The sequence below is a fragment of the Cornus florida genome, unplaced genomic scaffold (assembly GCF_030987335.1).
Source record: "Cornus florida cultivar Cherokee Brave unplaced genomic scaffold, ASM3098733v1 CherokeeBrave_3.0.0_Hap2_Chr11, whole genome shotgun sequence".
Taxonomy (NCBI): Eukaryota; Viridiplantae; Streptophyta; class Magnoliopsida; order Cornales; family Cornaceae; genus Cornus; species Cornus florida.
Window position 1 is genome coordinate 109,203,693 of NW_026775581.1, and position 25,612 is coordinate 109,229,304.

The following is a 25,612-nucleotide window of genomic DNA, read 5'->3' on the forward strand; positions in this document are numbered from 1 at the left end:
CAAAAGGCATGAGACGATAAGCAAATGTGCCAAATGGACAGGTGAAAGTGGTCTTATCTTGGTCATCAACGTGGATAGGGATTTGATTATAGCCAGAGTAACCATCTAAGAAGCAATAGAAGGATTAACCAGCTAATCTTTCTAACATTTAATCAATGAAAGGCAGAGGGAAATGATCCTTTCGAGTGACAGTATTGAGCTTTCGATAATCAATGCAAACTCGCCATCGAGTTTGGACACGAGTAGGAACCAATTCATTATGGCTATTGGATACGACGGTGATGCCTGATTTTTTAGGGACAACATGAATAGGGTTTACCCACTGACTATCAGAAATGGGATAGATGATACCGGCATCAAGAAGTTTAATAATTTCAGCACGAACAACGTCCTTTAAATTAGGGTTAAGTCTCATTTGGGGCTGTGTGATACCCTTCGGATCCGAGACGCGAGTTGATCAGGCCCAGGCCCAAACCCGAGGGAATATCAAACAATTAAAGTATTTTATAATGAACGCAGATGACAAAATGAAATAGGAATAAATATTAAAAGCTGAAATGAATACTAATTGTAATACCCCGATAATTTTAAAAGATTTATTAATTAGGATTAATTATTTTATTTTATTTTTCAATGATTTATTTTATTTTATTGAGTGCTAGATTAATTATCTTATTTTAATTAAGTTATATTTCGTGATTATGTATGATGATTGATTGTTTGTGTGGTTGATTATTGATTGAATTATTGGTGTGTTGATTTTATTGGTATTATATGACTTAGTTGTAAATTCTTGTTTGTTTATGTGCTTCATGTAATTAGTTATTTTAATTTCTGTATTTAATTAATTATCTTATTTATTTAAATTAATTGGATTGGGCTTAAGGAAAGTTGGACCAAAAGATGTGGTCTTGGGCTTGTATGAAACCTTATTGGGTTAATTAATGAAGGTCCGTGGTTATTTAATTATTTAAATGATCACTTTTGTATCAATTATATTTATATATATATATATATATATAATTATATATAAATATAATTAATTAATAATTGTTATGGAAAGATATATATATAGATATATATTTATTGATATTTATAAGTATATATGATTTAATTAACTAATGAGTTAATTATGGAAGGAATATATATTTATATATATATATGTTTATAGATATAAATTATTTAAAGATTATTATTTTAATTCATAATACTAGTTGGAATAGGATTTGGAATTTAAGGTGTATAAAAATACACATAAGGCTTTAGGGTTAAAGGTTTTACACGTTAGAAAAATAAAGCAGACAGAGAGAGAGGAAGAAGAAGGGCTGACAAGGAGGAGGTCGGATCTGAAAAGGAGGACGTCGGAATTAGAAGAGATAATTAAAGCTTAAAGCGTCGGTTTCGTTTCGAAACCTTCAGGCGAGTTTTCTCTAACTTTCCTCTTAGAACTCATAAGGATTTCACCTTGAGTATCAAGGCTTTAATTAAATTTATTTGTTTAAAAATTATGGTTAGATCGGAATAATTAAAAAGTATAAACTATTATATTTGATTTTTAGATTATTGGATTTTAATTGATATATATAGGTGTTATGTATATTTTAAAATCAATCTATAGGTGAATTTGTGACCCAAGAGAGTTAATTATGGTTTCTTTATTTTCTGTAATTTTCTGGAATTTTTCTGATATTTTTAGGAATTTATTAGGATTTATTTTCCTATTATTTGTTAGGAAAATAATTATATATATATATATATATATATATATATACTAGGTAACTGATCCAGTGCGGCGCGGTGTAGGATAATAGGGTGTATACGCCAATTAGGGCCATTTGATTAATTAAACTTATGTGAATTGATATGGTGCATCGCGGCGCATAAAACTTTGGTGCGAATGTGAATCTGGACCATGGATTAAGTTTGGTCAACAGAAGATTTATCTGGTGTGGGTGCATACATGTGAGCTCAAGTGAGCTAATCTGGTGTGGGTGCGTTTGTGTGAGCTCAAGTGAGCTAATTAAGTGTGGGCGCGCTCACAGTAGTGTTTGAGCTTAGCCAATTATTTTGTCTGTTTGTGACATAAAATTAAAACGGTCATAACTTAGTCATCTTAAATCGAAATTGGGTCATTCTTGAGCTCAAATTCAAGGATTTTTCGTCTTCTTTCCAATGGTACCAATTTTATTATCAGATTCCCATCCTACTAGGAGATATTTATGTTTTAGTGAGAAAGTGTTGGAAAACTATTTAAACCAATATGGAGTATTTAAAGGAAACTATTTCTGACATATTTAGTTGCACTAATTTGTGTAAATATAATAAATTAATAATTTGTTATGGAAGGAAGTGTATATATATATATATATATATATATATATATATATATAATTATTTATATATGTGTATATATAGTTTAATTTGTCTATGAGTTGTATGGAAGGATGAATATATATATATGTATGTATGTATGTATATTGATTTTAAATAATCAAGGATTATTAAAGAAGGTGTTAAACACATAAATACATTAAATAACATATGTGTAGGTATATATATATATAAATCATTTAAGATGATTAATATTATCATTCTTATTTGGCATATCTTAATAGGCTGGTTGTTAAATTAATGATATGCGTATAATATGCATGTGATGGCTATGTATGATTTAGCGTATTGTTAATTTTAAAATTAATTCATGGTTAAAGTGTGGGCATGGATGAATTGTCAAATGATTAAATATATTACCTAAATATTTGTATGAATAGAATACATATATGGAAAGTATGGATGAATTGCTAATTAAATGTATGAATAAATATACCTGTGGAGACATGGTTGAATTGCCAATGTATAAATATACATACACGGAGGCATGGTTGAATTGCCAATGTATAAATAAATATACTTATGGAGGCATGGTTGAATTGCCAATATATAAATAAAAATATTTACAATGGCATAGTTGATTTGCCAAAGCATAATTACGTTGTTATGTGTTAGATGATTAAAATATCATCTATAGTTGTTGTATGTATGGATTGGATTAGGGTTAGATATTCTTAAATGAGAATAGTTTAGTACTTACTGGTTAGTGTATTATTTTACATTAATAAAATAATATTGGGGAAGACGTGGATGATTTGTCAAAACTTGAATTTTGGATATGTGATTTAAACAATTAAAATCATTATCGGGTTGGGATTAAATAGAGTATTTCTTTTATTATAATTTGTTGTTTAAATGATTAAACAACTGACTAGGATGGGATTAAGGTCAAAGGAGTTTTTATAAAATGAAATGGTAGATTGGTCTAGGTATGAATATTATTTTAATAATTATTTAATAGGTATGGAAATTTAATAAACCTATTAATGGATGTGATTAGTATAGTATATATAATTATATATAGACATGTATATCGTGCTTTATTAAAGTTAAAACTTTATTAGGTTTGGTTTTGATCAGAGATGATCTGCTTATTGGTTTTCAGAGGCCTGGTAGAGTGAACTTGCTCGTAGGGTTTAACCCACGATTTATTTTTCAGGTTATTAGAGGTTCCAGTCTCGAGGTTGAGGATCCGCAGCTGGGAGACTGTCATTCGTCTATTCATCTTGTGTACTTTTAAATAGTATTGGATTATTGGATAATGTTTTAAGGGGTCCTTGAGTTATGGGATTTCCAAATTGTAATTGTTGGAGAATCATTAAGTAATATTTATTTATTAGTTTTCTTCAGCGGTTTATTTATTCTTTATTATTCATCTTTGTATTCTGTGCTTGTTAAATACTTAAATTGTTTTGATATCCCTTGATTTTGTGCGCGGACTTGATCAATCCGTGTTCCAAAATTAGGGGGTATCACACTAATATAGAATCCTCAACTGATAAAACTTTATAAAATCCAACATCCAAAACCTCCATGATTACAACTCGGGAATCCATTTAGTGGACCCCTAAATCAAATCCCAACTGAACTGAAAACTGAAAGTAAATAAAACTAAAAACATCGTGAGAAGTCCTACGTAATCTGACGAATGGAAACTATCCTCGAACAGCACGATCAAGCTCTAAGGCTGGAACCTTCCTGTACCTGAAAAGAATAATAGAAGAGTGGGTCAGGCCCACGAGCAAGTTCTAAACTAACTACAATCCATACAGTAACCCGATACGCAGATACACCGTAGATACCTCACAATAACTATCTAGTCCATACATATATATATCCACACTAAGGGACATTCACTGGACTACAGTAAGGGTCTCAACCTGAATAGAAGGTAACATGCGAAAACGCACCCAAGGGTGGGCATGAGTACCTACACCTAACAGGGTACACCTACCTACTATATCCAGCTACGCATCCTCTGCATATACGCACCCTAACCAACGACTTTGAGACTCAATCTCATATCGTGGTACCATAATCATATATCTAAAATCCGTCCAAAACCATAATATCTCATTCAATTATTTATTGAGGAGACATACAAATCATACTAGTTAGTCACTCAACTTATTCAGTTGATATGACTTAACCACCATCCATTACTCCAGGAAGCCATTCAACTTAATCACAGTTGATCTGACTTAGTCACATTTAGGATTCAATATTTTCCAATCCATTCCTTTAATCCGATAGGTTAGGTTTAAACGTTTTGAGCTAAACCATCCTTACTATATCACCGTCCCATACCGGTGCATACAATCCTCCATATCCATGTAAATTACGACACATAAATAATAAGCTAGTAATTTACAGTCCAAACCAATATCCAAATCATTGCAGAAAAGTGATTAAAGTTTCAGCAATTTAAATCTAAGATCTAAATCATGTAATTACAAGAAATGGTTTAATAGTTCAACAACCAGCATGCATAGATCAAATCTAATATATCAATGACTCTATCATGCATGTAAAATAAATTCTATAATCATATTATAGTCCAATAAATTGCTAAATTAATTTAAGCAATTTAGTTATTTCCATCCGGTAACAGTATACTAAGTTCTATACTTGTATTCTGTGATACCCCTCAGATCTGAGATACGGGTTGATCAGGCCCAGGCCCAAACCCGAGGGAATATCTAACAATTAATATTTTATAATGAACACAAAATACAAAATGAATTAAGAAATGAAATTAAAGCTAAAAGGAACTAAAAATAAAATCCGCAAAATATTATAATTATTAAAATCCATCAAACCCAAACTCCAAAACTCCATCAGTTTACAACTCGGGAATCCATCTCTAGTGGACCCCTATTAAACGTCCAAACGAAAATAAAACAAATGTAATAAGCATCTAGAAATAAACTATGGAGAGAATCATACATCGTCGGAAGAGTGAATAGAGACCTCTGCTTAGCACGAACACGTCTAAGCCTGGAACTGTCGTGTACCTGAAAAATAGAAGTGGGTCAGGCCCACGCGCAAGATTTATACTACTACAATCCAAACAGAGGCCCGATACGCATGTACATCCTAAACAATTCAACAATAGCTACCAGTCCGTAAATATATATATAGTCACACTAAAGGACTCTCACTGGACTACAGGCCGATCTCAACCTGAATAGAGGTAATATGCTAAAACGCACATGAAGTGGGCATATGTACCTATACCTAAATAGGGTACACCTTTAACTATTGTATCCAGCTATGCATTCCAATGCATATACGCTCCCTAATCGTCGATCCTGAGACTTAAGCTCATATCGAGGTACCATAACCATATATTTAAAATCCATGCTGTATCCTAGTAGTGCCGCTCAACTAATCGTTGCCATGACACTATAATCAGTAGGACTTAACTTTTAGTTAATCCAATTCTTAATCCAGAGTAGGTAGGTTTTGGTGTTTTGAATCCAAACCGTCCCTAGTATGCCACCGTCCCATACCGGTGCATACTCCAACCATCCAGCAGTTGATAAAACTTACACTTAAGGTAAATATCAACTAAATCCATGTTTCCAACAATTGATACTGACAGTGATAATGAAAGCATCAAAACAAAATTACAGTATTTTCATAAATACACTTAATATATAGTGTTTCATAAAATCCGGTATAGTACTAAGTTTAAATCTTAATAGCATACAACATCCAACAGTTGATATTACAGTCAATTAAGATAACTATCAACTAGATCCATTATTCCAGAAATTGATACCAGCAGTGACAAGATAAGTATCAACAATAGAACCACAGTATATATAAACATGTTTAGTTTAGGTAAAACCGGTATACTATTACGTGTAAATCTTAATAGCTTTCAACAGCCAACCGTTGATAGTACAGGTATTAAAGTAAATATCAACTAAGTTCATAACTCCAACAATTTATACAAATTGTAATCATGAAAATATCAAAACAGAGTTACAGTGGGTATATAGACATGCTTATCCTATAGTGCTCCCGGAATCCAGTAGTGCTAAGTTTGATTTAAAACCTAGATCACTCGATACCAACTCATCCAAAATAACTATAATTCAAGTACATGATCATAATACGAAGTGAAACATGTTTTAATTATATTATCCGTCTTAGAAAATATTACTAACAGAATTTTTAAACTCTAAACAGTGTGTTCATTGATTTAACTATCTGTTGTCCGAGCTACCCAAGTAATTAATTTATTAACACCTTTTGGGACTTAAGTAGCTGTCTCTAAGCATCATCCACACACTCCACATACATCCCCAAACCCAACTGAAACCACAGACAACCAACCCCTGTAACCAAAACTGGCTGGAAACCCAAAAAAAATGAAAAATGCATAAAGGAGACGTCTCCCAAAAGTGGAGCCACCTCTTTTAGAACCTGGAGCCGGCTCCCCCACTTGGGAGCTGCCTCTACTCAAGAGGAGCCCTCCAAGGGAGAGCCGGCTCTCTCCCTCTCTTGCCTCGTCTCTTCATTTTCCCTCTTCTTCAGAACCCTTCTGCAACTCCTCTGCCCTATGCTATGGTTTCCAGAAATTATAATTCAACCCCAGTAGTTTCCCCAGTCCATGTTTAAGTCTTTATTGCATTCCATACATAGGTTAAACAGAGAGATATGCGAGCAACTATCACGTTTTAACAGAATTTTAAGTATACAACACATACTGATAAGTTTCAGTTTAAGCACGAATAGAGCATGTGTTTAGTTGATTTAGTTAGTCCTAGAACTGTTTAAGAATGCAAAGAACACGAAACCTAAGAGAGAGAGTAAGGATAGAACTTACTTTACACCAACGTTTGTCCCAATTTGTCGTCGAATCCTCCGTGCTCTCTGTTTCCTGCCGTCTCTAAAACTGCTCACAGACTTACTATGTCGTAGTATTATGCTAAAACCCTAGACAAAACCCTTAGACGAGTATTTATAAACCACTCTAACCCTAGGCTCAATTAAACCCTAATACAATTTACTCGGCCCATTGAACAACCTAGGTTTAAAACATTGACAGCTAAATGAACTATAACCCTAATGTAATACTATCTGTGTACAACCTTCTATACTGTCATGTTAAGATAGAATAAATAAGGAAATTGAATTAAATAACTTCAAGTAAAACAATTAAATAATTAACTTAAGCAATTAATTCAAATAAAACAAATAATCACAATTAAGTCAAATAATTCAAGCAACTAAACAATTAACCATTAAAAATTTAACTAAATAATTAATGAAATTCCAGGACTATCATTTTGTAAAATTAGGGGTATTACATATTCTGTTCTATCTTTTAGCACAGAACCATATACTATGCCACAAGTCTAATTTGTTAATTAACAGATTCCACCGTGCATCTAAAACTTAATTTAGAATCATGTTATAGCATCTTAAATTGTCAAATTAAAACTAGACAATTAATTTCCTTCTAGTCGTTAACCGTACGCATAGTTGTTAACTAGCGCACTGTTAATTCCATTAACACAAAGGGGGTATTTTATGTAATTTAATACCTTGATTACATGTTAAAATAGTTATTGAAAACCCCATTAAAGTTTTAAAACTTTTCAGAAACCCCAAGTGCCCAAACAGTAGCTGAAAAATCACAGTACGCATCAAATTAGAAAGAGCCTGCTGTAAAAAAATTATAGAACAGGCTCAAATCAACATTGAGCCGGCTCCATACAACCTTAGAGCTGGCTCTAAATAGGTGGGAGCCGGCTCTAACATTCCAGAGCCGGCTTTCTTTCCCCCTGTGAGCCTTTTCTCCGTTCCAGCTTCGTTTCTGACCTCTGCTTCCACTCCGGCCAGTTGCAACCTTTCTGTTTGGTTTTTAAAACTAATCTAAGAACCTTATGTAAGCCTAAAAGCATCCCCATGACTTATTTATAGTGGTTGCAAGCAAGTATAATAATTAAAATTACAACCGGATTAACATGGTTAAAGAAACACAACTTGAAATGATCAGGCACGAATTTGTAACAGATTTGATTACAACACAAACAGAGCATCAATAAATCATACAATACACATGTAAGTTCCAGTTTATGATTTATCTAACCCTAGAGACTACCTCGGTGCACAGAACACGAGCCAAAGGGAAGGAGAAAGTAAAAAAACTTGCCTGCAGTTTTTGTCTCAAAACTTTGTCGCCGTCTTCCTAAATTCCGGTAAACACTGACCACCTTCAAGCCTCCTATGGTTTTGGTTTAATCCACCACGATTCTCCCTTGGTCCTCTCTGTTCTCCTCCTAAGCCTTGTTCTGTTTTCTCTCGCTCAGTTCTCTCACAAGTCTCTGTTATCTCTGTATCTTTGGTACATGAATAAGGGTTGTGTATTCTCAAAACCCTAAGTTGACGTACTGTTCTATATATATAGAGACTTAACTAAACCCTATTCCCTGTTTGTGTAGAGACAGAGTCCTAATCCTAATCCTTGTCGGCCCATAACAAAACCTACGTTTTAAAACAGTGACAGCTACAAACATGAATTCCATTCTACAGTTAAAACTATAACCTAATTTATTAAATAAAACATTTAACTTAATCCAATTAAAACAAACCATGAACTTCAAACAATTATACAAATAATAATTAACTAAAATAATCAACCAATTTAAATAAAATAATTAATCAATTAAAGCAAAACAAAAATTCAATTTAAATAACCATTAAATAAACACACAAACAAATAACCAATTAAATAAAATAAAAATGCAATTAAACAATTAAATAAATACCAGGACTATCCTTTTAAAATTAGGGGTATTACAGGTTGCCTATAGGTTTTTGCATCATTATCTAAATGAATACGATGTTGAACCACTAAAGGACTCATACCGTGAATATCATCAATGGACCACCCTATGGCTGTACGATTTTCCCTAAGAACCTTAAGAAGTTGGGTTTCCTGATTGGTAGTCAAGTCCGAAGCAATTAACACGGGAAAAGTGTCAGACTCACCTAGGTAAGAATACTTTAAAGTCTCAAGTAGAGGCTTTAGTTCAACCTTGGGTGGCTTCTTCTTATTTTCGAGAGCAGTGGTAGCTGGAACAGATAATGGTTCAAACCTAATCTTCGGTGGTTCAAAGATTGGAATGGAATCAAGTAAAGCATTGACCTCACCAATATAACTATCCGCATCAAACTCATTACAAAAATGTGCTAGACACTGTTGGAGTGGATCCTCAGGGTAAGAGTTCTCAAAAGTGTGGACGGTGGTTAAGAAGCAAGTCTGAACCGGCGAGGTTCGGACGGCACCCTAAGGGATGGACAGCGACAAACGGCGGGTGGTGGTTGAACTGTGGCTCGGCCATGATAGGCACGATGAGCTCGGAGGTGGAGACGGGCTGGAACAGCGGCGGCTCGAAATGGCAGTAGAACGGAATTGCCGTGAGCAAGAGAAAACCCACCGACGACAATAGAGAACGGGAACAGTGGTTGAGCAGTGGATTGCTGCGAGCAAGGAGAAGCCAAGCTTCTTGTTCTGTAAATGAGTTTTGAAATTCTTTTTTTTTTTTGCCCACTATATAACAACAGTTGGAAGATGATATATATAAGAATAAAAACTAACACAAGCACAAAACAGTAAGCAAAAATTCACTCTTTTTGTTTTTTTAAATTTTTTTTACTAAAATTGAGAGTTGAAGAAAAAAGAGAAGAACAAAAAACAAATTTTTTTAAAAATAAAACTTAGGTGCCTAAGTGATCAAAACAGAGACAATTTTTTTTAGTTTTTTTTTTATTTTATTTTTTGAAATATTTGTTTAAAGAAAATAAGCACCACAATTTTTTTTTTTTTAATTGAAAAAAGAAAATAGAGTAACAAAAGAACCTAAGCCGAAACAGCAAGCAAAGGCTTACTCCTCCAGTGTAGGAGCAAAACGAAATACAAAAAATAACAAATAAAATACAATATAAAAACCCAAATTACCAAATAGAAAAGAGATAAAGAATAAAAGATAGATTAGTCCAAAATTAAAATCTCAACTTTGAAGCGACAACGGCGCCATTTGATAGGCGTGTATTTATGGATTTGTCGTTGTCAAATACACTCTATATCAAGATAAAATACCTACAACCATTTAATTAAAAATGTCTAATGGCAAGTAAGGTCGAACCACGCATTCAAAATGAGTTTTTATTTTCGAACAAGAGATTTAAAAACATTGATTTTGAGGTTTGTCATGAACTATGAAAATGAAATTATAACTCCAAAACATTAAACATTTAAATGAGAATAAAACTTGTGAAAATAACTTGCATTAAATTAGAGAAAGCTTTAAGAAAAATTACACAAGTAAATAAACTCTCAATGAAAAATACAACTATTTTTAACTATCTATTCTCTATCTCCAACTCCCTTCTTTCTTATGCAAGATGGTCGCTTATTTATAGTCGGATGAACAACACAAATGGTGTATGGATCAACTTGTCTATTCTAACTTCTTCCATCAAAGGCCACTCCTCTTCATTACCTAATCTGACATGTAACTTCCTTACACGCCACCACTCCTCATCTTTCTTTTCTCTGTTGACTTCAATCCTTACCCACTTTCTGATTTCTTTTTTCTCTCTTCTCATTTTCATCATTCTCTTTTTATTTTATTTTCTTCTTTCTCTCTCTTTCTTCATGTGGCTTCTTCTTTCTTCTTTCAAAATATAATATATATATATATATATATATATATATATATATATATATATTATGCTAATGATGATGTGGCATGCTGACTAGATGGAGGACCAAAAAGATAATGCTTCTTATTTTTGGAAGGATTCGAACTTGGGAATTTATGAAAGATTTTGAATACAATTCCATCTCAGCTACAATGCTCCTTGTGTTTTCTTTTGTTCAGTAAAACATATAACCTTCTGTGCTTTGTTCTCCATTTTTGCTTGCATTCTTTCCATTCATGCATTAACACCTATAAAACACAAAACAAGCATATAACAATATTTAAATAATATAAAAGTCTAATTAAAAACTTATTTTGATACATGAAATAATAGGTTTTGTGTACTTATCAATATATATATATTTGGTTATAATGAGATTATGAAAGCAACCTTCCAGATGTCCTTACCTAATAAGGAAAGGATTTACTAGAAGACAAATCCTTGAATTTTATTTCCTCTATAGAAGTAAAAGATGAGCTATCATTACTTTTTGAATAAAAATCTTAAATGCATCACATTCTTGAGCAATTTTAATAAAATGATAAGACGAGGTACTTCGGATTCATTTAATCTCATCAAATATCTAATACTTAATTGTTAGTCAAATTAGTTCTCAATTATCTATTTTAATATTATAAAATTATATAATTTTATAAAGGATATTTTGGTATTTTGGAATAAGAGCTTAGAGGACATTTTGGACCTTAATAAGAGTTCTTGATGCATTTGTAATCATTATGTAAAGTACAGTAACACCCTTTGAGGTTTATCAAAAGAACACTCAAATGAAAGTTACTTGTTTTTGGGACAATAACATCCCTTAAAGATTAAAAAGTGGACAAAGGCACCCCTGAGGCTAACTGGCATGAAAAATTAACCAAATTGGCCCTTGATCATTTAGTTGACCTTTTTAACTTTACATGTTAATAAATTGGACGAAACTACCCTTATAAACAAACAGCCACAATGCTAGGAATATATATATATCCCTGAAACAGATTAATAAATTGGACGAAAGTATCCATGTGTGAATTAATAACAAAATTTTTGATAAAAAAAATAAAATAATCATTTGTTTTCATTCTGTCACAATTTCTCAAAATAACAAAATTGATATAACAAAATTGCATATTTCTTTTGATGTAATAAAATTTTAATTTCTTACAAAAAGAAGAAAGTTTAACCAATCTAAAAGGGTGTCTATGGATGCTACTTCTTAATGTTTTTCAATTTTGCCTTAAAAAAATTGTGAGAGATTATGGATGGGGTATTCAACCTCTGAATGATGTCTTTCAAAAGCTAATTGGTGCTGCTGGTGTTATTTCGCTACGTAGCCCACACTGGATTCACTATTTTAGTTATTTAGTTATTTTCCATTATGTTTTTATGGTAATAACAAAATTGATAACTCCCATTTGTTAAAAAAAAGAAAAATTAATTTCTTTCTACCACAATTTCTCAAAATAACAAAATTTTGGTGAAAAAAAAAATAAAATAAAATAAATAAATAAATAAACAGGAACAAAGAAAACCACATATTAGTAAAGAGAATTGGAGCAAAATTTTCTTGTAAAGAAAATTCCATATTTAGAAAACCACATTAAGAAAAGCCCATATTTTTTTTAGAATATTTTTTTGTAAAGAAAACCCCATTTTAGTAAAAAAAAAAAAAAAGGTTAATTACATTTACACCTTCTGAGATTTGTCCTATTAACAGGCAGATGAAAGACAGTCATTTTTTGAACAATGACACCCCCTCAAGTTTGTTAAGTTTGACAAAGGCACCCCTAACACTCTGACACTTGATAAAATGACTAAAATGTCCTTTGACTTGTCAATTGAATCATGATAATGTTAAAATTACCGATTTAACCTTCTCACTAATTTTAATTTTCCAAACTACCTATCACATATATATTATATACATGTACTTATATATATCATCCCCTTCTTGTATATATATATATATATATATATATATATATATATATATATAGAGAGAGAGAGAGAGAGAGAGAGAATGGGGTAAGAGGAGGGGAAGAAGAAGAGGGTGGTTATCACCTCCATTAGCAGTACTTCAAAAATAAAAATCTCAATCCAATCTATACCCACCAAAACAGCGTAATTCATTATCTTAAACCTCTATTCCCTGCAACCCATTGAAAACTCCCACCAATGAAAAATACCCTAAATCGATGATCGTCGATCACCCTGAATCACTGATCAACGATTCGCAAATCCTCAAACACCAAAGTGGCCATTGCAATTGAAGCCCTAAGTAGCCAATAACAAACGCCGAAACCTTAAGGGTCAGTTTGGTGCAATGGAAAATGGAGGAAAGGGAAGGGAAGGTGATGGAGTTGGATTAAAAATTTGTGTTTGGCAAAAATTGGTGGAAGGAAAAGGAAGGTTTTGGAAGGTTATCTCAATGCTTAAACAGTGTTTTGCTTAACCTCCCAAAAATTGGAGGAAATGGAAGGAAAGGGAAGGTTAGGGTTGATGAAGTAGTTCTGATTCCAAATTTTCCTTTCACAAAATCAAGATACATACAAGTTAGCAGTTGCAGCGAGAGAGGGGGGCAAACTTGGAGAGTTGAGAGACAGCGGCTGAAGCTTGCAAACGGTGAACCCGAACTGGAACAGCGAGCGACGAAAACTGAAGGATATGGGCTTTGATTTTTTGAACAATCTGAAATGATATGCCGATATGGGTTTTGAACTTTTGATTCTTGATAGATAAACTGAAATAGGGTTTTGAACTTCTGATACCTATAGTGCGCACACAGAGAGAGAGAGAGAAAGAGTTGTGAACGCGATTAAAGATGGAGGCGTAGAGATTAGGGAAGCTGAAATGATTTGCCCTAAATCTTGTGGCCCATCTTACAGAGGCTATTTTACTTTTTATTTATTTATTTATTTTTGGTCTAGGGAAAAAACCTGTTTGTGTGTGTTAAATTTGTAGGAGACTATATATATATATATATATATATATATATATATATATAGGAAATGGTATAATAGTAAATTTTCTCTCTTCACTTTCTTTCCCCAAACATAAATATTATACTTTCCTTTTTTTTCCTTCATTAATCAACCAAACACGATGGAGGGTTAAAAATATCCTTCTCTTCCTTTCCCTTTCCTTCATAACTAATGTTATCCTTCCCCTTCAAACCCATCGTACCAAACATAGCCTAAGTGGCTATTGAAACATTCTCTGTCGCCGCCAACAACACCATTGCTCACCAACTAATATACCCAGGGGAGGTGATGGTTAGTCAACTCTAGAGAGTAAGGGATGAAGATGGCCATGAAAACCCAATTGTCGGCACGCCGGATTTTGAGAGTGTCGATCGATTGGGAACAAGACAATATGTTTGACGGATTCTACGGATTCGGCGAGCATGGTGATGCAACGTTTGTGAACAGTGAACTCTCCAAGCCAACATTAATCTTCGAGCTTAGACAAGACTATGGGTGGTGATTGGAATATTCGTCGAATCGAAGCAAACGACCATCCTTACTTCTCTTGTGCATCACCTCTCGCCGCCGCAAATCCTCTAAGCTCCTTCTTGTGAATATATATATACACACACACACACACACACACAAAACTGGGTTGTTACCCTTGTTGGGCTCTTCTGGATCGGATGGAGTGAAATCGGCAGTGAGAAACGACGTATTGGCGGAGAAGTAATGTTAACCAAGGAGAAATTGGGATCTGACAGTTGAGAATCTGCAACTGGGTTTCCACCCTGTAGTGAGTGGAGAAAGAGAAAAATAAAGAACTGAGTGGGCGGTATTGGAGGTGGTGGTTGTGGGTGGAGGTTGTGGCGGTGACAGTGGCAGTGGCAGATGTGAGTTGTGGCGATGGTGGGTTGGAGGATATTGATGTTAGAGAGAGAAAGTAGGTAGGTGAGATAATTTTCATTTTTCCTTAAAAAAGGGGCATTTCAGTAATTTAATGGTTCTCATATTTTAGATTAAATATGAATAAAATATTAAAGGGTAATATAGATATTTTACTCCTTTTTAGGCTTTGTTCCCATTTTTTTTTTTTTTTTTGTAAATTAAAAGATAATATAGTAAATAAAACAAGAAAAAAAATTTGGTAAAAAAAAATATAGGTCTGATATTTTGCAATTCAGTGGTTGTTAATCTGGCACTAAGTGACGTTAATTTGATGTCCTAAATTTTCAGGGGCAATTGTGTCATTTTGTTAGGTTTAATATTTTGCAATAAATTTGAATTTAATATTAAGGGATAATTTTGTCTTTTCATATGATTTAAGATCTTGTTTGAATGGAATTTCTTCAAATGAGTGTTATTGTCTCAAAAACAGGTAACTTTCATTTGAGTTTCCTTTTGGCAAACTTCAGGGTTGTTGCTGTACTTTATCCTTATTTTTAATCCAATCAAAGTGAAAAATCAACTTTTAAAATTGATCAATTTATTATTATATGAAGAAGTGAGACGGGTTAAATTGAGTAATCCAGTGGGCTAAATATCCTACGTGGGTTGATCACTCAATTAGTTGTGGACGAATTTTAACCATATTAATTGGATCGGGTCTTGAGACCAATAAGTAATCCAGTGGGCTAAATATCCTACGTGGCGCACTTTCCTTTTGTTGAGTTGATTTCAAATCTCAACCGTTGATCCTATAACGTTCACAGGCCAGCGTGTATCCCACTCTCTTGCATTCAATTTCAAAAAATGTTCCAGTTTCAAACGGCTACACAGGCCATTGTGCCCATCACTCCTTTTCTTTTTTATACCCAAACCATCCCCTCTTTTTTTTTTATTTTTTCGCCCGCTCTTAGTCTCCCAACTTTTCTCTTTAAAATTAGAGTGCAATTTTGGTTGGGAAACCGAATTCAATTCGAGCTCGTCTAATTTTTCTTGGATTTAGACAATTATTTTTATACATAGAGTTGGGGTTGGATTAAAAAATTTCAACCAAAATTTAATTAAGGTTGGACTTGAATTGAAATATTAACAACCTAAATAAACCCGAACCTGAATTCTAACATTAATTATATATATATTTTTAATTTTAAATACAATATATATAATATTTAAAATACGATTACTTTTTTTTTTTTTCTTTTCAATTTCATTTGTTAAATCTTAACTTATTGTACGTTAAATTTAAAATAATTAATTTGCTAAGAATTTGTTTATAATTTATTCAAAATTTATAAAATGTCTTAAATTTTTTTTTTTAAACACAAATTTTATCTAAAACTAATTCTAAATCATATTAAATTTTTGATGTGAAGATTAGCTATATGGGTAACTCAAATTCACCCTAATTTTTAATATGAAATTTAAGCCTGAGTTGCAAGTCCAAATTTTAAAATAAAAGGATGAATTGGGTTCGAATTAAGTAGTTAAGGTCGAAAATAAGATTGAATTGGAGTTGAACGTAGTATTTTATATGGCTAATTAGGCTCATATTAAACCTCAAACCAGCCAAGCTATCCCAAGTTGCATCCCTCTCTAAAACTCCCTGCTTCTAGACTTCTCTCTCTAGCAGCCTCTTTATCTGTTCAGACTTCAGATCGACTCCCCAGAAAAGCCCAAATGAGGGAATGCATCTCAATTCACATCGGTCAGGCCGGCATTCAGGTCGGGAACGCCAGTTGGGAGCTTTACTGCCTCGAACATGGCATCCAGGTGAAAAAGCCCTCTTTCGAAAAAACCTAATTTTCTGTGTCTTTCAAAAACGACATTGAAGTAGTAATTTCTACTATACTCTTGCTTATTACAGTATTTTTGTTTTGAATTTCTGCTTGTTTTGAATTTGTGTTTGTTTTGTGTAGCCTGATGGACAAATGCCGAGTGACAAGACTGTTGGCGGAGGAGACGATATTGAAATATATATTTTATATATATGTGTATAAAACGTATATTATATATATATATATATATATATATATATATATATATATAATATTTCACCTTCAATACGTTTTTCAGCGAGACTGGTGCCGGAAAACACGTCTGATACCGAACCGGCACGTACCGCCAGTTGTTCCATCCAGACCAACTCATCAGCGGCAAAGAAGACGCTGCTAATAATTTCTCTCGAGGCCATTACACCAGTAAGAAACCTCCCATCTACCATTTCTTTATAATCTCACTTCTAATTTTGTTTTTGTTTGTTTATTTTGGTTACTTTTTTGGGGTTTATGAATACATTTTCAAGAAGGAAAAATGCAATAATGTGGAAACTCTCATGTTGATTCTCTAAACTTAGTGACTGAACTGAGTGTTCTCGAAAGTAAGAACTTCCTCTTTATAGACTTACTCTTTCAACAAAGGGCATGAAATTTTCATGTTTCGAGGAGAAAATAATGAAAATTGAATCCTTTTTTTGGTTCACATTTCATTTCAATTTTGACTTGGGAGTTAAAATGTCCTCAACCTATTGTCCTTTTGAAGTACATGGATCCTACAATGGTATTGGATGTTATCCATTTTTCTTTTGGGAAAATAGAGTGAGGAAGGTAGATGAAATGGCAAAAATATGTCATTCATGGGAAAGTAATTGACCCTAACATCTGCAGAAAATTATTTTTTAACTCTCATTTGACTGACTGACTACTCACTTGGGCTGTTGGTCCCACAACATTGTGAGTAATGAGGTCTGTAGTTCCATTTGAGTAGCCTGTTAGTCGACTGTTGGTTAATGTAGTATCACACTCTAATAAGAAATGTCTAACCACTCTTGTAGGGTTCATGCACTTTAGAAGAGTATCTGGGGGACATGCTAGGGTGCAAGAATTGTAAGAAATTCGCTTAGGGAGATCATTAGATTGTACAACCATTATAGTGATTTCAGCATTTATTAATCACAGAATGTGTCGTTGCTAATGTCGAAATAAAAAAGGTGGTTGTATGATACATGTACTTAATTTTGTTTTGTATGTAATAGAGTCCTTGTCTTCATACTGCAATACAAATGGAAAATGCAAAGTTTGTGGGTGACATGTTAGGGTGCAAGAAGTATATAAAATTCATGTACAGGGTGATAATTAGATTTTACAACCCTTGTAGTGATTTCGGCACTTATTAATCACATATTGGGGTTGTTGCTAATCTCGAAATAAAAAAGCTGGTTGCATGATTTAATATTCATGAAGTTAATTTTGTTTTATTACTTTTATATGTAGTAGAGATCTTCTTCTTTTTTTTTTTTTTTTGTTATCTTTTTGAAAATTTTCAGTAAGGCAATTAATTTTTAGTAATGCATCTTATTCATGAATTAACCAAATGCATCCTTGATTTGAGAAAATGTGATCATCTGCTTTCAGTTGGGAAGGAGATTGTGGATCTGTGCCTAGACCGCATCAGGAAGCTTGCAGACAACTGCACTGGCCTGCAGGGGTTCCTAGTTTTCCATGCTGTTGGTGGTGGGACTGGTTCTGGTCTTGGCTCTTTCCTGCTTGAAAGGCTTTCAGTGGACTATGGCAAGAAATCAAAGCTTGGCTTCACAGTTTATCCCTTTCCTCAAGTTTCGGCCTCAGTTGTCGAGCCTTTTGTCCACCCATTCCCTTCTTGAACACACTGATGTTACTGTTCTACTTGATAATGAAGCCATTTATGACATTTGCCAAAGATCACTCGACATTGAAAGGCCTACTTATACCAATCTCAACAGACTGGTGTCACTGGTATGCAAATGACAGAAAATCAAGATAAAAAGAGTGAAATGCCTGTTTATTGTATGTTCTGTTTTGGGTACTCTAGAGTATTTTAGATTCCCAATTTGATTATAGTTGAAAGAAAGAAAATTGATATGAGCTTTTTGTAGTGATTTGACTAAGCTTAAAGTGATGGCCATTTAACCATGATCAAGTATATGATTTTGTACTGAACTATTAACCATATGTGCAGGTTATTTCCTCTTTAATGCGCTTTGATGGTGCTCTTTATGTCGATGTTACTGAATTCCAAACCAACTCGGTCCCTTACCCCGAATCCATTTCACGCTTTCTTCATATGCCCCCGTTATATCGGCAGAAAAGGCATAACATGAGCAACTCTCCGTGGTGGAAATAACTAACAGTGCTTTTGAGCCCTCATCCATGATGGCAAAATGTGACCCTTAACATGGGAAATACATGGCGTGCTGTTTGATGTACCGTGGGGATGTGGTGCTAAAGGATGTGAATGCAGCGGTGGCAGCTACCAAAACAAAGAGAACAATCCAACTGGGTTCAAGTGTGGAATTAACTAACAGCCACCCACAGTTGTTCCTGGTGGAGACTTGGCCAAGGTTCAGAGGGCAGTTTGCATGATCTCCAACTTTACTAGTGTTGCTGAAGTTTTCTCGAGAATCGATCACAAATTCGATCTCATGTATGCTAAACGTGCTTTCGTGCATTGGTATGTTGGTGAGGGAATGGAGGAAGGAGAGTTCTCTGAAGCTCAGGGGGACTTGGTTGATCTGGAGAAGGATTACGAGGAAGTTGGGGTCCGAGGCTATAGACGGCGAAGATGATGAAGGTGTGGTACTAAAAATCTGGACTTCAAAAAATTAGATGTAGCTTGATCTCTTTGTAATTAGAGCACCAATAGAGAGACTCATTGGTATGCAATGGGCAATGTGTTATGCATAATCTTAGAGAAACTTTCTTATGTTCTAAGTTTCTAAGTCAATTGGTCCTTGGAAATGACTGAGACTTTTAATCAAGGAAGACAACTATTGAAGTGGTTCATAAAATTTACAAGTTCGTTTTTATTCTAGTCTTGGTGATTGAAGGAAGATGTGGATTGAATTAGGTTGGTTTTCAATTTTCATCAAAATATAGTGAAACACTCTCATAGACATTTTCATCTTATTTCGACTCCAACATTGTTACGGTGCCACATCATACGCATTGTGTCTGAAATTTTACCGTTATTGATTTCCAAGCAATTACTCTTTTTTTTTTTTTCTTTTTTTTCGCTAAAAAGGGTTATGAAGATCAATTTATGTTTATAAACATTAAATATTTTGTTGTGAAAGAGAGGATTCAGTTAGTGGTATGGCGCAAATTAATTTACAATAAATGATGATTATTGGTCCCACGGCTAAAAGTTTGATGCCTATGCCGTACGTTGAGCATGTAGGCTGTATTTGTCTGTTTGACAACTTTAATCAGCATAATTAACGTTCCGAAAAAAAAAAAAACTTTAATCAGCATAATTAGTGGGAGGTTGCATTTAGCTTTGTTGTAAAAACTTTTAATTTGTAATTGTGATAATATATATCAGTACTATTTTTTTCTTTTTTTCGTATCAGTCCATGCGTAATGAAAAGTTGTAAATTAAGTGAGTACCAATTTAATGAAAATTAATTAATGATGAGATTTTTTTGTAATATATTATTATGTAATATATTTTTGTTAATCCTTTTTATAATTGGAGAGCTTAAATTGAATTGGTCCACCATGCGTGATATGTCAATGGTTTAAGATCATCTAATAATTTTTAATGATACTGTTATTATAAAATATTGTTTCAATAATATATAATACTTTGATTTAATAATTAGTGGATCACTACTAGAGGGCCTTGTCCTACATCGGATTTAAATGAAGAAGAGTTGGACATATATAGACGAATTTATACCAATATCTCGCTTAAGTATTTTGGATTAACAGAAAAGTGTGTAACCCGATACAACTCATATAAGAGTTGGCCATCATTAATTTGGTGCCACACCAAGCCAAATACCATAATAATATAATTTATTATTATACATTTTAGCAACAGTAGCCTAAGATTGGAACACTATCACAAATATTGTCCTGACCGTGCCATGCCATATCTAATTATAATAAATAAAAAATAAAACTCAAACTCTAAAACTCTTACGGAACAAATGTTTTGTTAAATTTTTTTAAGAACAATTGTCTATTTTTTGAGAATTGAAAATAAAGAAAAAAATTTATTTGGTTGACAATTTTTAAAAACTATTTAATGAAAATTTAATTAAAAAGAAAAAGATTATTTTTTAAAAAAATTATCTTTTAGTAATTCATTAAAAATATCATGTTCCTTCTTGTCTCATGCATTTCCATGTGGGAAATGTCCCACTACCTTTAAAAAGGTGTCGGTGCTTCGTAGGAGGAGTGAAAGAGAATAGTGTACATGATGAAAGTTATTCTTGCATCATTGAGAAAAGGAGGTGGGACTCGAGTGACGAGGAAAGTGGCAAAATTTAAGACGGGAGACAACTATTCTCTGAAAATGCGTAGATATTGGATGGGTCTAGTATACTTTTTGTTATGGTATTTATCATTTATCAAACTTTTCTTATATCTAAACTTTAATTTTAATTTTTATATTTTTCGTGGAAACCTCCCACACATTAAATAAAATTCAATTCTAAAACTCAATCTATAACTTTACGTTCAATTAAAACTTATAATATAAAGATCCACATTTAAAGCGTATATATATAATATAAAGAATACATATAAAGTTGGCCTCAATACATACTCATATACGTAGTAAGATTGCCTTAATCAATATATAAGAAGAAAAGTCTTTATTAGTTGCCAAAAAAGGAGATTCAAAAAAGGAAAGAATAAAAAAAGATCCCCTTTTCTTTATTCAATAGAGATATTATTATTTTTTTGAATCTTATATTTTTTGATGTGAATCTGACAAAAGAGATAATTTTTTTAATAAATATATACTCCCTCTGTCCTAAAATATGTGTTATGCTTTTCTTTTTTGTTTGTTATAGAATAAGTGTTCACTTTACTTTTTCAAACAATATATTTCACATCTTTTTCATATATGTTCTTTGATTTTAAAATTTCAAATTTAAATATTCAATATTTAAAAGGGCAAGTTAGTTAACTTTTCAGAAAGACAATGCATGTCTCACGTGTCCCCTTAAAAATTACTACTACCCATAAGCAACACTTAAATTGGGATGGAGGGAGTATTTCTTTTGGGGTGGGGTGGATCCAATCAAAAGAGATAATTTTTTTTAATCTACTTTTGTCCCTTAATAATAGTCCAATTTTCATTTCACACTTTTTAAGGTAACAATTTTTATTATATTTTATTGGGTTGGCAAAAAATATATTTCCAAGTTTGCCCTTCCTTAGAAAGTAGAGTATTGATTTTTAATGGGGTCCACTTATTTTTGAGTTTCAAAAGTAGTAGTATGGAAAATGGGGTCCACTTTCTTTTAGGGGTAAATTAGGAATGTAATAAAAAGTAGTGTATTGATTTTTGAAATGTGACAATTAAAGTAGGACAGTAAAAAATGAGATAATGGAATATTAATATGGGATGGAGAGAGTACTTACTTTTTTTTTTCGCACTTTCGATCAATAGAGGCAATTTATTAAAAAAAAAAAATTATTATTTTATTTATCTTGTCCAAAGACACTTAAAATAGTAAAGATTGGAGATACGGAGGGAATTTGTCTCATTTAAATAGTGATAATAATTTACTTGTAAAATTAAAGTTATAATTGTCATTTAATTTAAGATTTCGTGAAAAATAAAGTGTGAATATCGCCTATATATATATATATATATATAAATATCATATGAATAAATGAGAGGACAAAATAAAATCTTTAAAGCGTATTTTTGTCTTAAAAAAAGGTATGAAGACAAATAATTAACCAAAGGGCTTTGGCTCAATGGTATAACCTCCCCATCTTTAAAGAAAAGGGGAGGAATTCGATCCCTGGCGTGGACAAAAAAGTGTGTGTTGGCTTTACCATAAAGAAAAAAAGACAAATAATTAATAAATATAAAAATAGCCAATAGAAACATAAACGGTAAAAAAGACAACAACGGTCCATACCACTGCTCTAAATCACGTGCCACGTGGAAGTACAGACGGCGTCAGTTATATAATTTATGCAGTAATCCAGTGTGGTCTCACCGAAATTTAAGGTGACAAAATTAAAAGTGTTTGGTAAATAAGTCCAAAGACGAGTGGTGCCAATCATACGATTATGTCCGTGTTGCCTTGTCGTTCATCCCATAGTGCATGCTTTGTCACGTCAACCTTCAATTGTTATTTTCAGCACAAGCAATAAGGTTAAACAATCGCATGAATTATTAATCTATATCATACGTGTGTTATGATATAAAGAGTTAGACTTAATATAATTATAATTAGATCCATTGTGTAATGTTTTAATTTAGTAATATATCCATTGTGTAATGTTTTATTTTGGTACACTTCATATAATTATAATTAGACTATTCCATTGTCACGGTTTGATTTGGATTAAAAAAATAAAAAAAAAGATTTATGCGATATAAAAGTGCGCATCTCCAATTGACATATCAAATCTACTCCTTGGCCAGTTTTGGCACCAAGAAGTCCTCCAAGGCTCTAATCGATATTTCAAATGTTAACATCAAATATGTCAAATTTGACGTGTCAAAAAGTTTCATACCAAATGAATTATTATTATTATTTTAATATATGAGTCATACATATCATTAAAACTTGCATGAATGAATGCTAAAATATTACTCCATCCGTCTCAAATTAAAATTCTTTTTTTGAAATCGAAATGAAGTACTGGTACTAAATATGTCTATAGTGGATCCACAAGATGAGATGATTTATTTTTTATAAGTTCAATGCAAGAAAATTAAATTAATAATGTTACAAAAAATAATAATTGGCTTTTTACATTTATTTTGGGATAACAAAAAATGGAAATGTAAGCATTTAATTTGGGACGAGTTAGTAACAAAAATATGTCAAAATATTAATAAATCTGACATATGGGGTGAAGCTCTTATATTTTATATGCCAAAATTTCATATGTCAATTTGTTACATCATAAATGAATTTGACATATAAAATTTGAAGATTAGGGTGGAGATGCTATAAGATTGATAATTCCTCAGTAACAATGTGAGCCACGTACATATATAGTTCATTCTCTCCATTCTTCTCCCAACTAAATATACGGTAAAGTTGGACTTGGATCATCTCCAATTTAGATAGGTCTTGCACTCTATTAAATATTGAGATTATGTGATCACCCGATGAGATTTGATTATTTTAAATGGGTCATATCTAATAATTCAATTTTTCCATAAAACTTTGGTGAGTCTCATTTATCAATTAAATCTCAACCACAAGATTCTCTCTGGCACTCTCTATCATGGGGAAGATACTCGTCCCATAAATTTAAGCCAAATTTGCTTGCTTATTTCCGATAAGAGTAATGGTATGAAGAAAGTCCGATAAGAGTAATGAATTATGCAAATTAAGCTAAATTTTTTGAGATATGTAAAAATAAATTATATAAAATACTCTGTCATTAAATATGTAATGTTCATAACCTAAGTCATATAAAACAGGTGTTGGAACGGAAGCAAGTACAAGAACAAGAACACGAAAGAGGCAAAAATTTTAAATCATACAGAATGAGAATGAAAGCGAATCACAAGAACGAAATTGAGTTCATAACTCTTATCCTGACTTTTTTGGCTTATTTAGGTAGTGAAAATTTTCAAAATGTTAGATTTTATTTTTTTTTTCCAAAAGTTAAAGCAAAACATACATACTTTTACCCACAAAATGCTTTCAATATGGGCTTGAACTCTGAACTTCCCTTTTAAAGAGAGGAGAGATTCAATAGGCTAGAAGCCCAGTGATCAAAACCTTTGAAGTTCCTCTTATGGGATCGCTAGAGAAAAATGCCCCTATGGTATGCATTAGAATGTATAACAAACTCTCTATACGCTCTAAAAAATTCAAAACATTCAAATTTTGAGTAGGCAAAGGCCTGAATGCTGAAAAGGGTAAAGTGTCACTCTATAATTGAATAAAATAAAAAGGATAAAAAATAATTAAATATAAAATGACTAAAGTGTACCACTTTTTTTTTTTCTTTTTTTTTTTTTTTTTTCTCGGACATTATTGAAAGAGAAAAAAATGTATTTTTTTAATTTTATATCTTAAAAATGTCAATTTGTAACCAAACTGTGACTTTAAGCTCTCTTTTTTTTTATCATTTTTTCAAACTTAACACACTTGTACACTAAAAAAAACCTTAAGAATAATATTTGCCCAAAATTTAAACATTTAGAATGTTCTTCTTACTTTGCCCACTCTTATACAAGAAAAAAATCTCTCCATCAAAGTAAGAAAAACAAGATTTTAGCATTGGAAGGTAAGAAAAAGTAAGTGCTATGGTCCAACAAACAACCAAAATAAAATGATAAATTTTTGACAGTCAAATTATGATTACAGAACCAATCCTTCATATTTATATCCAACTTCTATTTTATTGAGAATATTCAATATGGACCTATAGGAAAAACACACACACACACACAGAAAAGAGAAGTAACCATGCCAAAAAATGAAAGACTAATAATAGTGATCAAGTCTCACGCCTGAGTTCTGTGGAGTCTGTCTCCTGCAAACAAATTTGTCTTGTAATGAGAGGCAAGTGCTAATTAATAAATCATAGTGTCAACTTTGATGTAATAATAATAAT

General features: G+C 32.5%; 1 pseudogene; it reads left to right on the forward strand.

The window, feature by feature from the left end:
- The first annotated feature begins 16,621 nt into the window (after window positions 1-16,621).
- LOC132285431 (tubulin alpha chain-like) lies at window positions 16,622-20,276 on the forward strand (annotated as a pseudogene).
- The last annotated feature ends 5,336 nt before the right edge of the window (window positions 20,277-25,612 follow it).